At 34.9% G+C, this 16,908-nt stretch overlaps 1 long non-coding RNA gene across 1 annotated transcript in view; it reads right to left on the minus strand.

Annotated features, from left to right (window-relative positions):
- Nucleotides 1-1,363: 1,363 nt before the first annotated feature.
- Nucleotides 1,364-16,908, minus strand: part of LOC131996262 (uncharacterized) — a 160,013-nt gene continuing 144,468 nt past the window's right edge. The window contains exon 3 of the long non-coding RNA XR_009397738.1: nucleotides 1,364-1,417. This is a non-coding gene — a long non-coding RNA (uncharacterized LOC131996262). The remainder of the gene's footprint in view (nucleotides 1,418-16,908) is intronic.

Consider the following 16,908-nt stretch of genomic DNA (forward strand, 5'->3'; position numbering starts at 1 on the left):
TTCCTGGGCATAAGAGTATTCCAGGGAATGAGAGGACGGACGAGTGCGCCAGGACGCGTTCGTCTGCGACGGGCGGACCAGTCAACGGTCTTGCAAGCCATTTGTCGAGCTACTGAACATAGTAGAGGGTATGGGCAAGGCAGCGTCGGTGGCGAGTTGGGACCTGGAGGATGGTTGCCGGACTGCAAAGGCGCTATGGCCGGTCGTCGACCGAAAGAAGATGAGAGAGTGGCTGGCGTTCGTTAAGATGTCAATGCGTACCTTGACAGGGGTCATAACCGGACACTGGGCCATAGACACCATGGCAGCGGAGTGACTTCTGCTGGAGTTGCCTTAATGAGTATGAAGGGGAGACTATTGAGCACTTGCTGTGTTCATGTTCGGCTCTGCAGGGACGTAGGCTCTCCTTTCTGGGGAGTCGTTTCCTCTGTGATCAGGGTGAACTTGTGAACGTATCTATGGTAGGCCTTCTGAGATTTGTTGAAAGAACTGGATGGGGGCGCCATAAGCTGCGGCGTAGGTACATCCGTGATTGCGTGGGGATGGGCGTTTCTTCATTTCATTCATTATGATTCATTTTTATTTGAAATATTTTTCACACGAATTTTGTTGGTAATCGCCTTCACCTTCCTGAGAAGTGCAGTAAAGTATCGTCGCGTTTGGAGCCATTTTAAACAGCCCAACTTTGCTTAAATTAAGTTCAATAAAAGTTTCCTGTCGTTTAACAAATTGGTGTAGCCATATAGCAGCAAATGGTAGGGGCGGTAGCGGTGGCAATTGTAGGTGGTTATGGGGTTTACTGCATCACATTTTCAATGCCTTCAAACTACAATAGGAAGTTTTTTTTTTTTTTTAATGGTGAGCTATACCAATTTATACATTTAAAAAATAAACTGCACAAAACTGTAACATGGTTACTCGGCCACACATATTTAGTATGACTAACAAGTCTTCAATTTAAAACCCCCAAAACCTTCACAATTGAAATGATTTAGTTTCAAAGACTATGTACGTGCAAGTATTTAGTTCATACAAAATGGGTAAGGCTAGCAAAAATCTATGAACGTTTTTTTTTTTTCTTTTATAAATGCAGCAGTTTCTCATGGACTTTAGATGTGGAAAATTTTTATTAAAGTTAATGGATGCGGTTCTGAGTGATCAACGATAATACTAAAATAATCCAATGGATTACTGTGGGAGAATGGGCACAGTGGAAACAAAAATAGAGATATATACACATTGAATGATATTGCTGCAGGATGTTAGAGATTATTTTGGTAACTAAATTATGTAATTTTGCAAAAAATCTTAACAAAAAATCACAAAATTTATTGACATTTAAAAATTTGTTCTCGATACTGACCTTATTTGTTGTGATATCACTTCCATTTGGTGATCTGTGCAGCGCATCCATATTCTGTAAAAAAATAAAGAAATGCTTTTAGTTGCTTCACCAAACGTAATCGCAAAACTTAAAATACAATCTTTAGTTGAGGGAGGAGTAAATATTGATGTGGGCCCAACCAACGATACTTCATTTTTTTACCCTCCACCTTAGGATGGGCGGTTTGTCTGTTCATACCTCTGTCCGTCCGTCCGTCTGTGAAAAGCCTACTAATTTCCGAAAGAGTAAAGCTATGCTCTTGAAATTTTGCACAACTACTTACTATTAGCCCGGCGATACGGGAAGACTATGAGCACCACACAGGCTGGAACTTTGAGCTCCGACTTGTGTGGTGCCCATCGTTATCACGGGAAGCTTAGCTGAAAGCTAACGGGAGCGTCCACAGGTTGCGGATGGTAGAAAGCTCCGTTTTTATGCTCCGCATTACGATAACGATAACGATGGGCACCACACAAGTCGGAGCTCAAAGTTCCAGCCTGTGTGGTGCTCATAGTCATCCCGTATCGGCCGGCTAATAGTCAGTATTTGTGCAAAATTTCAAGCGCATGGCTTTACTCTTTCGGATTTTAGTAGGCTTTTTACAGACGGACGGACGGCCGCGGCCAGTCAGCGATTTTCGAGAGGAGAGTCTCAGTGAGGAGTCAGGTGGCACTGGCTCTTAATTAAATACTGAGTGCCAATGAAACTCGAGATGACAAGGCGAGTTATTGGCGCCTTCAAATAACCAATGGCCAAAATCAGCGTCTGTACCCAGGTTAGGGGCGGCTGGCGGCGAGCGTCGGATCTTGGAGCAAGCGGCTCGCCACAACGAGGGATACGTGTGTACAATCCCACGAAACCCATGCGGTTGGGGCGCTGGGCCAGTGACTTACCACCGGAAAACTGAGAACTATGAGAAACAAAGGAATAGTAAAAACGGGACCCCTTTGGCTCAGATAGGTCCAGATTCGAATATCGCTGCCATATAGACCGATCTCTCGATTAAAGGTCTTGGGCCTATAAAAGCAACATTTGTTATCCGATTTTTCTGAAATTTGGGACAGTGAGTTATGTTAGGCCCTTCAACACCCCTCTTCAATTTGGCTCAGATCGGTCCAGATTTGAATATAGCTGCCATATAGACCGATCTCTCGATTTAAGGTCTTGGGTCCATAAAAGCCACATTTATTATCCGATTTTGCTGAAATTTGGGACAGTGAGTTGTGTTGGGCCCTTCAACACCCCTCTTCAATTTGGCTCAGATCGGTCCAGATTTGAACATAGCTGCCATATAGACCGATCACTCGATTTAAAGTCTTGGGCCTTAAAAAGCCATATTTATTATCCGATTTTGCTGAAATTTGGGACAGTGAGTTATGTTTAGCCCTTCAACACCCCTTTTTAATTTGGCTCAGATCGGTCCAGATTTGAATATAGCTGCCATATAGACCGATCTCTCGATTTAAGGTCTTGGCCCTGTAAAAGTCACATTTATTATCAGATTTGCTGAAATTTGGGACAGTGAGTTGTGTTAGGCCCTTCAACACCCCTCTTCAATTTGGCTCAGATCGGTCTGGATTTGAGTATAGCTGCCATATAGACCGATCTCTCGACTAAAGGTCTTGGGCCTTAAAAAGCCATATTTATTATCCGATTTTTCTGAAATTTGGGACAGTGAGTTGCGTTAGGCCCTTCAACACCCCTCTTCAATTGGGCTCAGATCGGTCCAGATTTGGATCAGCTACCATATAGACCGATCTCTCGATTTAAGGTCTTGGGTCCATAAAAGCCACATTTATTATCCGATTTTGCTGAAATTTGGGAGAGTGATTTGTGTTGAGCCCTTCAACACCCATCTTCAATTTGGCTCAGATCGGTCCAGATTTGAATATAGCTGCCATATAGACCGATCTCTCGTTTTAAGGTCTTGGGCCTTTAAAAGCCAAATTTATTATCCGATTTTGCTGAAATTTGGGACAGTGAGTTGTGTTAGGCCCTGCGACACCCCTCTTCATTTTAGCCAAGATCGGTACAGATTTGAATATAGCTGTCATATATAGCCGATCTCTCGATTTAAAGTATTGGCCCTGTAAAAGGCAGATTTTTAATCCAATTGCGCTGAAATTTGACACTGTGAATTATGTTAGGCTTTGCGACGTCCGTGTCGTATATGGTTCAGATCGGTCTATATTTGGATTTATATACTTTGTTCTACAAAATTGAACAATAACTTGTTACGAATTTGATCCAAATCGGACAATATTTCGATGTAGCTACAAAGGGGGCATAAATTATGCACTTTTTACCAGACTATGACGAAAGGCGGTTTACCTATATACCCTAGGTGGTGGGTATTCAAAGTTCGGCCTGGCCGAACTTAATGCTTTTTTTACTTTTTCCTTTTGGAATAACATGTCCCTCAACATTAATTACAAATAGCATAACATTTTTCCGCCATAACCTTTTGGAGTTTACTATAAACAACACTAAAAACACAAAGTGAAATAAATAACAGCAAAATGTTGGTCAAAATAAGCCATAGCAATTAAAACACTTAAAGAACTGTTTAAATTCAAAAAAAAAAAAAAACAAAAAATATATGGCATTAATACCACCCAGTCATCATTCATTGTAAACTGTTGATGGTATGTACTAATAGACACGTTATAAACGGCCACAAACCAACGCCAACACCATAGAACAAAGGTAGCGTTGAACAAAAACTAAAACATTAAGGTGACTTAATAAATGCCATAAAAGGTCTGACTGGAGTCGCTGGCTCACTCATTCACATAAACTACAATACCTTCAAGAGAGGGGGTGGTTATATACAATGCAACTTTAGATATTTGTTGTCATTTATAATCGTTGTACAAGAACTCTGAAAAGAAGACAAAAGCCCAAAATCAAAATTGAACCAACGAGCGGGCGGAAATACTAATAACGATGGTGAGGGAAAATCGTGATTTACAATTTACAAGGACATGTTCAATATAATCTGACAATGGTTTAAGTTTTAGGGTAGTTAAACAAGAAGTTATTGTAGCTCAAGTAATTATTTGCAGCAAGTCTGTACCTCTTTGTCCACATTATATCAATGGCATAAATCGATTTTTATACAAAAACAGAACATTATAATTTTGCTTTAATAGTCGCCGAATTTGAACAAAAAACGAACGTTTGTTGTTATATTTTTGGCGCCACACTGACAGATAATATCAATAAATTCAATTATCAATTGCAAAATAATTTGAATATATTGATGGCTATGAGACAGAGGGCTTTAAGAACTTTTAACAAAAATTAAAAAAAAAACATAAAACAAAAGACTTAAGGCACGAACCTCATGAGCTAACAAACCCAAAAGTTCTTTTCGCCATCATTTGGTCATGCTGATGGCATAGGTGATTGGCACTGGCTTGCCGTTGATTTGTTTAAGAACCCACGTTGAAATCTATCGAATGGCTTCAAAATGATATATGCTATCGTTCCAAATAAGGAAATTGATTTGTTTATTATAGGTTTTTTCTCAAATGGAAACAATGTTCTGTCAGTAATGAATATGTTGTAATGATTTTTATTTCAATAATTCAATTAAAGCATTTAAAAATATTGTCATTTATAATATAGGTTTTGCAGTTGTCATTTATGTTATTCCAAAATTTCGGAATTTTAACGAAAATCGGCCAAAATGGCCATATCTCCTTAACTAAGCCTCGTAGAGCAAAACTAACGTTAATTCATGATCCCTTCCAAAATTTCCGAATTTTAATTAAAATCGGCCAAAATATTAAATTTTCACTTGCAAAACTTTAAATGGCCATATCTCCTAAACTAAGCCTCGTAGAGCAAAACTAACGTTAATTCGTGATCACTTCCAAAATTTCGGAATTTTGATGAAAATCGGCGAAAAATATCAAATTTCACTTGCAAAACTTTAAATGGCCATAACTCCTTAACTAAGCCTCGTAGAGCAAAACTAACGTTAATTCATGATCACTTCCAAAATTTCGGAATTTTAATTAAAATCGGCCAAAATATGAAATTTTCACTTGCAAAACTTTAAATGGCTATATCTCCTTAACTAAGCCTCGTAGAGCAAAACTAACGTTAATTCGTGATCACTTCCAAAATTTCGGAATTTTGATGAAAATCGGCCAAAATATCAAATTTTCACTTGCAAAACTTTAAATGGCCATATCTCCTTAACTAAGCCTCGTAGAACAAAACTAACGTTAATTCGTGATCACTTCCAAAATTTCCGAATTTTGATGAAAATCGGCCAAAATATGAAATTTTCACTTGCAAAACTTTAAATGGCCATATCTCCTTAACTAAGCCTCGTAGAGCAAAACTAACGTTAATTCGTGATCACTTCCAAAATTTCAGAATTTTGATGAAAATCGGCCAAAATATCAAATTTTCACTTGCAAAACTTTAAATGAGCCTCGTAGCGCAAAACTAACGTTAATTCGTGATCACTTCAAAAATTTCGGAATTTTGATGAAAATCGGCCAAAATATGAAATTTACACTTGCAAAACTTTAAATGGCCATATCTCCTTACGTAAGCCTCGTAGAGCAAAACTAACGTTAATACGTGATCACTTCCAAATTTCGGAATTTTGATGAAAATCGGCCAAAATATGAAATTTTCACTTGCAAAACTTTAAATGGCCATATCTCCTTAACTAAGCCTTGTAGAGCAAAACTAACGTTAATTCGTGATCACTTCCAAAATTTCCGAATTTTGATGAAAATCGGCCAAAATATCAAATTTTCACTTGCAAAATTTTAAATGGCCATATCTCCTTAACTAAGCCTCGTAGAGCAAAACTAACGTTAATTCGTGATCACTTCCAAAATTTCCGAATTTTGATGAAAATCGGCCAAAATATGAAATTTTCACTTGCAAAACTTTAAATGGCCATATCTCCTTAACTAAGCCTCGTAGAGCAAAACTAACGTTAATTCGTGATCACTTCCAAAATTTCGGAATTTTGATGAAAATCGGCCAAAATATGAAATTTTCACTTGCAAAACTTTAAATGGCCATATCTCCTTAACTAAGCCTCGTAGAGCAAAACTAACGTTAATTCGTGATCACTTCCAAAATTTCGGAATTTTGATGAAAATCGGCCAAAATATGAAATTTTCACTTGCAAAACTTTAAATGGGCATATCTCCTTAACTAAGCCTCGTAGAGCAAAACTAACGTTAATTCGTGATCACTTCCAAAATTTCGGAGTTTTAATGAAAATTGGCCAAAATATGAAATTTTCACTTGCAAAACTTTAAATGGCCATATCTCCTTAACTAAGCCTCGTAGACCAAAACTAACGTTAATTCGTGATCACTTCCAAAATCTCGGAATTTTCATGAAAATCAGCCAACATATGTAATTTTCACTTGCAAAACTTTAAATGGCCATATCTCCTTAACTAAGCCTCGTAGAGCAAAACTAAAGTTAATTCGTGATCACTTCCAAAATTTCCGAATTTTGATGAAAATCGGCCGAAATATGAAATTTTCACTAACTAACTAAGCCTCGTAGAGCAACACTAACATTAATTTCTGATCACTTCCAAAATTTCCGATTTTTGATGAAAATCGGCCAAAATTTCACTTGCAAAACTTTAAATGGCCATATCTCCTTAACTAAGCCTCGTAGAGCAAAACTAACGTTAATTCGTGATCTCTTCCAAATTTCCGAATTTTGATGAAAATCGGCCAAAATATGAAATTTTCACTTGCAAAACTTTAAATGGCCATATCTCCTTAACTAAGCCTCGTAGAGCAAAACTAACGTTAATTCGTGATCACTTCCAAAAATTCCGAATTTTGATGAAAATCGGCCAAAATATGAAATTTTCACTTGCAAAACTTTAAATGGCCATATCTCCTAAACTAAGCCGCGTAGAGCAAAACTAACGTTAATTCGTGATCACTTCCAAAATATCCGATTTTTGATGAAAATCGGCCAAAATTTCACTTGCAAAACTTTAAATGGCCATATCTCCTTAACTAAGCCGCGTAGAGCAAAACTAACGTTAATTCGTGATCACTTTCAAAATTTCGCAATTTTAATGAAAATCGGCCAAAATATGAAATTTTCACTTGCAAAACTTTAAATGGCCATATCTCCTTAACTAAGCCCCGTAGAGCAAAACTAACGTTAATTCGTGATCATTTCCAAAATTTCGCAATTTTAATGAAAATCGGCCAAAATATGAAATTTTCACTTGCAAAACTTTAAATGGCCATATCTCCTTAACTAAGCCTCGTAGAGCAAAACTAACGTTAATTCGTGATCACTTCCAAAATTTCAGAATTTTGATGAAAATCGGCCAAAATATCAAATTTTCACTTGCAAAACTTTAAATGGCCATATCTCCTAAACTACGAAGCGTAGAGCAAAACTAACGTTAATTCGTGATCCCTTCCAAAATTTCCGAATTTTGTTGAAAATCGGCCAAAATATGACATTTTCACTTGCAAAACTTTAAATGGCCATATCTCCTTAAATAAGCTCCGTAGAGCAAAACTAACGTTAATTCGTGATCACTTCCAAAAATTCCGAATTTTGATGAAAATCGGCCAAAATATGAAATTTTCACTTGCAAAACTTTAAATGGCCATATCTCCTAAACTAAGCCGCGTAGAGCAAAACTAACGTTAATTCGTGATCACTTCCAAAATATCCGATTTTTGATGAAAATCGGCCAAAATTTCACTTGCAAAACTTTAAATGGCCATATCTCCTTAACTAAGCCCCGTAGAGCAAAACTAACGTTAATTCGTGATCACTTTCAAAATTTCGCAATTTTAATCAAAATCGGCCAAAATATGAAATTTTCACTTGCAAAACTTTAAATGGCCATATCTCCTTAACTAAGCCCCGTAGAGCAAAACTAACGTTAATTCGTGATCATTTCCAAAATTTCGCAATTTTAATGAAAATCGGCCAAAATATGAAATTTTCACTTGCAAAACTTTAAATGGCCATATCTCCTTAACTAAGCCTCGTAGAGCAAAACTAACGTTAATTCGTGATCACTTCCAAAATTTCGGAATTTTGATGAAAATCGGCCAAAATATCAAATTATCACTTGCAAAACTTTAAATGGCCATATCTCCTTAACTAAGCCTCGTAGAGCAAAACTAACATTAATTCGTAATCACTTCCAAAATTTCCGAATGTTTATGAAAATCGGCCAAAATATGAAATTTTCACTTGCAAAACTTTAAATGTCCATATCTTCTTAACTAAGCCTCGTAGAGCAAAACTAACGTTAATTCGTAATCACTTCCTAAATTTCCGAATTTTGATGAAAATCTGCCAAAATATGAAATTTTCACTTGCAAAACTTTAAATGGCCATATCTCCTTAACTAAGCCCCGTAGAGCAAAACTAACATTAATTCGTAATCACTTCCAAAATTTCCGAATGTTTATGAAAATCGGCCAAAATATGAAATTTTCACTTGCAAAACTTTAAATGTCCATATCTTCTTAACTAAGCCTCGTAGAGCAAAACTAACGTTAATTCGTAATCACTTCCTAAATTTCCGAATTTTGATGAAAATCTGCCAAAATATGAAATTTTCACTTGCAAAACTTTAAATGGCCATATCTCCTTAACTAAGCCCCGTAGAGCAAAACTAACGTTAATTCGTGATCACTTCCAAATTTTGGAATTTTAATGAAAATCGGCCAAACTATGAAATTTTCACTTGGAAAACTTTAAATAACCATATCTCCTTAAATAAGCCTCGTAGAGCAAAACTAACGTTAATTCGTGATCACTTCCAAAAATTCCGAATTTTAATGAAAATAGGCCCAAATATGAAATTTTCACTTGCAAAACTTTAAATGGCCATATCTCCTAAACTAAGCCTCGTAGAGCAAAACTAACGTTAATTCGTAATCACTTCCTAAATTTCCGAATTTTGAAGAAAATCTGCCACAATATGAAATTTTCACCTGCAAAACTTTAAATGGCCATATCTCCTTAACTAAGCCTCGTAGGACAAAACTAACCTTAATTCGTGATCACTTCCAAAATTTCGGAATTTTGATGAAAATTGGCCGAAATATGAAATTTTCACTTGCAAAACTTTAAATGGCCATATCTCCTTAAATAAGCCTCGTAGAGCAAAACTAACGTTAATTCGTGATCACTTCCAAAATTTTGGAATTTTAATGAAAATCGGCCAAAATATGAAATTTTCACTTGCAAAACTTTAAATGGCCATATCTCCTTAACTAAGCCTCGTAGAGCAAAACTAACGTTAATTCGTGATCACTTCCAAAATTCAGAATTTTGATGAAAATCGGCCAAATATCAAATTTTCACTTGCAAAACTTTAAATGGCCATATCTCCTAAACTACGAAGCGTAGAGCAAAACTAACGTTAATTCGTGATCCCTTCCAAAATTTCCGAATTTTGTTGAAAATCGGCCAAAATATGAAATTTTCGCTTGCAAAACTTTAAATGGCCATATCTCCTTAACTAAGCCCCGTAGAGCAAAACTAACGTTAATTCGTGATCACTTTCAAAATTTCGCAATTTTAATCAAAATCGGCCAAAATATGAAATTTTCACTTGCAAAACTTTAAATGGCCATATCTCCTTAACTAAGCCCCGTAGAACAAAACTAACGTTAATTCGTGATCATTTCCAAAATTTCGCAATTTTAATGAAAATCGGCTAAAATATGAAATTTTCACTTGCAAAACTTTAAATGGCCATATCTCCTTAACTAAGCCTCGTAGAGCAAAACTAACGTTAATTCGTGATCACTTCCAAAATTTCCGAATTTTGATGAAAATCGGCCAAAATATCAAATTTTCACTTGCAAAACTTTAAATGGCCATATCTCCTTAACTAAGCCTCGTAGAGCAAAACTAACGTTAATTCGTAATCACTTCCAAAATTTCCGAATTTTTATGAAAATCGGCCAAAATATGAAATTTTCACTTGCAAAACTTTAAATGTCCATATCTTCTTAACTAAGCCTCGTAGAGCAAAACTAACGTTAATTCGTAATCACTTCCTAAATTTCCGAATTTTGATGAAAATCTGCCAAAATATGAAATTTTCACTTGCAAAACTTTAAATGGCCATATCTCCTTAACTAAGCCCCGTAGAGCAAAACTAACGTTAATTCGTGATCACTTCCAAAATTTCGCAATTTTAATGAAAATCGGCCAAAAATGAAATTTTCACTTGCAAAACTTTAAATGGCCATATCTCCTTAACTAAGCCTCGTAGAGCAAAACTAACGTTAATTCGTGATCACTTCCAAAATTTCGGAATTTAGATGAAAATCGGCCAAAATATCAAATTTTCACTTGCAAAACTTTAAATGGCCATATCTCCTTAACTAAGCCTCGTAGAGCAAAACTAACGTTAATTCGTGATCACTTCCAACATTTCAGAATTTTGATGAAAATCGGCCAAAATATGAAATTTTCACTTGCAAAACTTTAAATGGCCATATCTCCTTAACTAAGCCTCGTAGAGCAAAACTAACGTTAATTCGTGATCACTTCCAAAATTTCGGAATTTTAATGAAAATCGGCCAAAATATAAAATTTTCATTTGCAAAACTTTAAATGACCATATCTCCTTAACTAAGCCTCGTAGAGCAAAACTAACGTTAATTCGTGATCACTTCAAAAATTTCGGAATTTTGATGAAAATCGGCCAAAATATGAAATTTTCACTTGCAAAACTTTAAATGGCCATATCTCCTTAACTAAGCCTCGTAGAGCAAAACTAACGTTAATTCGTGATCACTTCCAACATTTCAGAATTTTGATGAAAATCGGCCAAAATATGAAATTTTCACTTGCAAAACTTTAAATGGCCATATCTCCTTAACTAAGCCTCGTAGAGCAAAACTAACGTTAATTCGTGATCACTTCCAAAATTTCGGAATTTTAATGAAAATCGGCCAAAATATAAAATTTTCATTTGCAAAACTTTAAAACTTTAAATCTCCTTAAATAAGCCTCGTAGAGCAAAACTAACATTAATTCGTGATCACTTCCAAAATTTCGGAATTTTGATGAAAATCGGCCAAAATATCAAATTTTCACTTGCAAAACTTTAAATGGCCATATCTCCTTAACTAAGCCTCGTAGAGCAAAACTAAAGTTAATTCGTGATCACTTCCAAAATTTCAGAATTTTGATGAAAATCGGCCAAAATATCAAATTTTCACTTGCAAAACTTTTAATGGCCATATCTCCTAAACTACGAAGCGTAGAGCAAAACTAAAGTTAATTCGTGATCACTTCCAAAATTTCGGAATTTTGATGAAAATTGGCCAAAATATGAATTTTTCACTTGCAAAACTTTAAATGGCCATATCTCCTTAAATAAGCCTCGTAGAGCAAAACTAACATTAATTGGTGATCACTTCCAAAATTTCGGAATTTTGATGAAAATCGGCCAAAATATCAAATTTTCACTTGCAAAACTTTAAATGGCCATATCTCCTTAACTAAGCCTCGTAGAGCAAAACTAACGTTAATTCGTGATCACTTCCAAAATTTCGGAATTTTGATGAAAATTGGCCAAAATATGAATTTTTCACTTGGAAAACTTTAAATGGCCATATCTCCTTAAATAAGCCTCGTAGAGCAAAACTAACGTTAATTGGTGATCACTTCCAAAAATTCCGAATTTTAATGAAAATCGGCCAAAATATGAAATTTTCACTTGCAAAACTTTAAATGGCCATATCTCCTTAACTAAGCCTCGTAGAGCAAAACTAACGTTAATTCGTGATCACTTCCAAAATTTCGGAATTTTGATGAAAATCGGCCAAAATATGAAATTTTCACTTGCAAAACTTTAAATGGTCATATCTCCTTAACTAAGCCTCGTAGAGCAAAACTAACGTTAATTCGTGATCACTTCCAAAATTTCGGAATTTTGATGAAAATCCGCCAAAATATGAAATTTTCACTTGCAAAACCTTAAATGGCCATATCTCCTTAACTAAGCCTCGTAGATCAAAACTAACGTTAATTCGTGATCACTTCCAAAATTTCCGAATTTTAATGAAAATCGGCCAAAATATGAAATTTTCACCTGCAAAACTTTAAATGGCCATATCTCCTTAACTAAGCCTCGTAGAGCAAAACTAACGTTAATTCGTGATCACTTCCAAAAATTCCGAATTTTGATGAAAATCGGCCAAAATATGAAATTTTCACTTGCAAAACTTTAAATGGCCATATCTCCTAAACTAAAAAGCGTAGAGCAAAACAAAAGTTAATTCATGATCCCTTCCAAAATTTCCGAATTTTGATGAAAATCGGCCAAAATATGAAATTTTCACTTGCAAAACTTTAAATGGCCATATCTCCTTAAATAAGCTTCGTAGAGCAAAACTAACGTTAATTCGTGATCACTTCCAAAAATTCCGAATTTTAATAAAAATCGGCTAAAATATGAAATTTTCACTTGCAAAACTTTAAATGTCCATATCTCCTTAAATAAGCCTCGTAGAGCAAAACTAACGTTAATTCGTGATCCCTTCCAAAATTTCCGAATTTTAATAAAAATCGGCCAAAATATGAAATTTTCACTTGCAAAACTTTAAATGGCCATATCTCCTTAAATAAGCCTCGTAGAGCAAAACTAACGTTAATTCGTAATCACTTCCAAAAATTCCGAATTTTAATGAAAATCGGCCCAAATATTAAATTTTCACTTGCAAAACTTTAAATGGCCATATCTCCTTAACTAAGCCCCGTAGAGCAAAACTAATGTTAATTCGTGATCACTTCCAAAATTTCCGAATTTTGATGAAAATCGGCCAAAATATGAAATTTTCACTTGCAAAACTTTAAATGGCCATATCTCCTAAACTAAGAAGCGTAGAGCAAAACAAAAGTTAATTCGTGATCCCTTCCAAAAATTCCGAATTTTAATGAAAATCGGCCAAAATATGAAATTTTCACTTGCAAAACTTTAAATGGCCATATCTCCTAAACTAAGCCTCGTAGAGCAAAATTAACGTTAATTCGTGATCACTTCCAAAATTTCGGAATTTTGATGAAAATCGGCCAAAATATCAAATTTTCACATGCAAAACTTTAAATGGCCATATCTCCTTAACTAAGCCTCGTAGAGCAAAACTAACGTTAATTCGTAATCACTTCCAAAATTTTGGAATTTTAATGAAAATCGGCCAAAATATGAAATTTTCACTTGCAAAACTTTAAATGGCCATATCTCCTTAACTAAGCCCCGTAGAGCAAAACTAATGTTAATTCGTGATCACTTCCAAAATTTCCGAATTTTGATGAAAATCGGCCAAAATATGAAATTTTCACTTGCAAAACTTTAAATGGCCATATCTCCTTAAATAAGCCTCGTAGAGCAAAACTAACGTTAATTGGTGATCACTTCCAAAAATTCCAAATTTTAATGAAAATCGGCCAAAATATGAAATTTTCACTTGCAAAACTTTAAATGGCCATATCTCCTAAACTAAGCCTCGTAGAGCAAAATTAACGTTAATTCGTGATCACTTCCAAAATTTCGGAATTTTGATGAAAATCGGCCAAAATATCAAATTTTCACTTGCAAAACTTTAAATGGCCATATCTCCTTAACTAAGCCTCGTAGAGCAAAACTAACGTTAATTCGTGATCACTTCCAAAATTTCGGAATTTTGATGAAAATCGGCCAAAATATCAAATTTTCACTTGCAAAACTTTAAATGGCCATATCTCCTTAACTAAGCCTCGTAGAGCAAAACTAACGTTAATTCGTGATCCCTTCCAAAAGTTCCGAATTTTGATAAAAATCTGCCAAAATATGAAATTTTCACTTGCAAAACCTTAAATGGCCATATCTCCTTAACTAAGCCTCGTAGATCAAAACTAACGTTAATTCGTGATCACTTCCAAAATTTCGGAATTTTGATGAAAATCGGCCAAAATATGAAATTTTCACTTGCAAAACTTTAAATGGCCATATCTCCTTAACTAAGCCCCGTAGAGCAAAACTAACGTTAATTCGTGATCACTTTTATGAAAATATGAACTTTTCACTTGCAAAACTTTAAATGGCCATATCTCCTTAACTAAGCCTCGTAGAGCAAAACTAACGTTAATTCGAGATCACTTTTATGAAAATATGAAATTTTCACTTGCAAAACTTTAAATGGCCATATCTCCTTAACTAAGCCTCGTAGAGCAAAACTAACGTTAATTCGTGATCACTTCCAAAATTTCCGAATTTTAATGAAAATCGGCCAAAATATGAAATTTTCACCTGCAAAACTTTAAATGGCCATATCTCCTTAACTAAGCCTCGTAGAGCAAAACTAACGTTAATTCGTGATCACTTCCAAAAATTCCGAATTTTGATGAAAATCGGCCAAAATATGAAATTTTCACTTGCAAAACTTTAAATGGCCATATCTCCTAAACTAAGAAGCGTAGAGCAAAACAAAAGTTAATTCGTGATCCCTTCCAAAATTTCCGAATTTTGATGAAAATCGGCCAAAATATGAAATTTTCACTTGCAAAACTTTAAATGGCCATATCACCTTAAATAAGCTTCGTAGAGCAAAACTAACGTTAATTCGTGATCACTTCCAAAAATTCCGAATTTTAATGAAAATCGGCCAAAATATGAAATTTTCACTTGCAAAACTTTAAATGGCCATATCTCCTTAAATAAGCCTCGTAGAGCAAAACTAACGTTAATTCGTGATCACTTCCAAAATTTTGGAATTTTAATAAAAATCGGCCAAAATATGAAATTTTCACTTGCAAAACTTTAAATGGCCATATCATATGAAATGTTCACTTGCAAAACTTTAAATGGCCATATCTCCTTAAATAAGCCTCGTAGAGCAAAACTAACGTTAATTCGTAATCACTTCCAAAAATTCCGAATTTTAATGAAAATCGGCTCAAATATTAAATTTTCACTTGCAAAACTTTAAATGGCCATATCTCCTTAACTAAGCCCCGTAGAGCAAAACTAATGTTAATTCGTGATCACTTCCAAAATTTCCGAATTTTGATGAAAATCGGCCAAAATATGAAATTTTCACTTGCAAAACTTTAAATGGCCATATCTCCTAAACTAAGAAGCGTAGAGCAAAACAAAAGTTAATTCGTGATCCCTTCCAAAATTTCCGAATTTTAATGAAAATCGGCCAAAATATGAAATTTTCACTTGCAAAACTTTAAATGGCCATATCTCCTAAACTAAGCCTCGTAGAGCAAAATTAACGTTAATTCGTGATCACTTCCAAAATTTCGGAATTTTGATGAAAATCGGCCAAAATATCAAATTTTCACTTGCAAAACTTTAAATGGCCATATCTCCTTAACTAAGCCTCGTAGAGCAAAACTAACGTTAATTCGTAATCACTTCCAAAATTTTGGAATTTTAATGAAAATCGGCCAAAATATGAAATTTTCACTTGCAAAACTTTAAATGGCCATATCTCCTTAACTAAGCCCCGTAGAGCAAAACTAACGTTAATTCGTGATCACTTCCAAAAATTCAAAATTTTAATGAAAATCGGCCAAAATATGAAATTTTCACTTGCAAAACTTTAAATGGCCATATCTCCTTAAATAAGCCTCGTAGAGCAAAACTAACGTTAATTGGTGATCACTTCCAAAAATTCAAAATTTTAATGAAAATCGGCCAAAATATGAAATTTTCACTTGCAAAACTTTAAATGGCCATATCTCCTTAACTAAGCCTCGTAGAGCAAAACTAACGTTAATTCGTGATCACTTCCAAAATTTCGGAATTTTGGTGAAAATTGGCCAAAATATCAAATTTTCACTTGCAAAACTTTAAATGGCCATATCTCCTTAACTAAGCCTCGTAGAGCAAAACTAACGTTAATTCGTGATCACTTCCAAAAGTTCCGAATTTTGATAAAAATCCGCCAAAATATGAAATTTTCACTTGCAAAACTTTAAATGGCCATATCTCCTTAACTAAGCCTCGTAGATCAAAACTAACGTTAATTCGTGATCACTTCCAAAATTTCGGAATTTTGATGAAAATCGGCCACAATATGAAATTTTCACTTGCAAAACTTTAAATGGCCATATCTCCTTAACTAAGCCCCGTAGAGCAAAACTAACGTTAATTCGTGATCACTTTTATGAAAATATGAACTTTTCACTTGCAAAACTTTAAATGGCCATATCTCCTTAACTAAGCCTCGTAGATCAAAACTAACGTTAATTCGTGATCACTTCCAAAATTTCCGAATTTTAATGAAAATCGGCCAAAATATGAAATTTTCACCTGCAAAACTTTAAATGGCCATATCTCCATAACTAAGCCTCGTAGAGCAAAACTAACGTTAATTCGTGATCACTTCCAAAAATTCCGAATTTTGATGAAAATCGGCCAAAATATGAAATGTTCACTTGCAAAACTTTAAATGGCCATATCTCCTTAAATAAGCCTCGTAGAGCAAAACTAACGTTAATTCGTAATCACTTCCAAAAGTTCC

The sequence above is a fragment of the Stomoxys calcitrans genome, chromosome 3 (assembly GCF_963082655.1).
Source record: "Stomoxys calcitrans chromosome 3, idStoCalc2.1, whole genome shotgun sequence".
In the NCBI taxonomy this organism is placed as follows: domain Eukaryota; kingdom Metazoa; phylum Arthropoda; class Insecta; order Diptera; family Muscidae; genus Stomoxys; species Stomoxys calcitrans.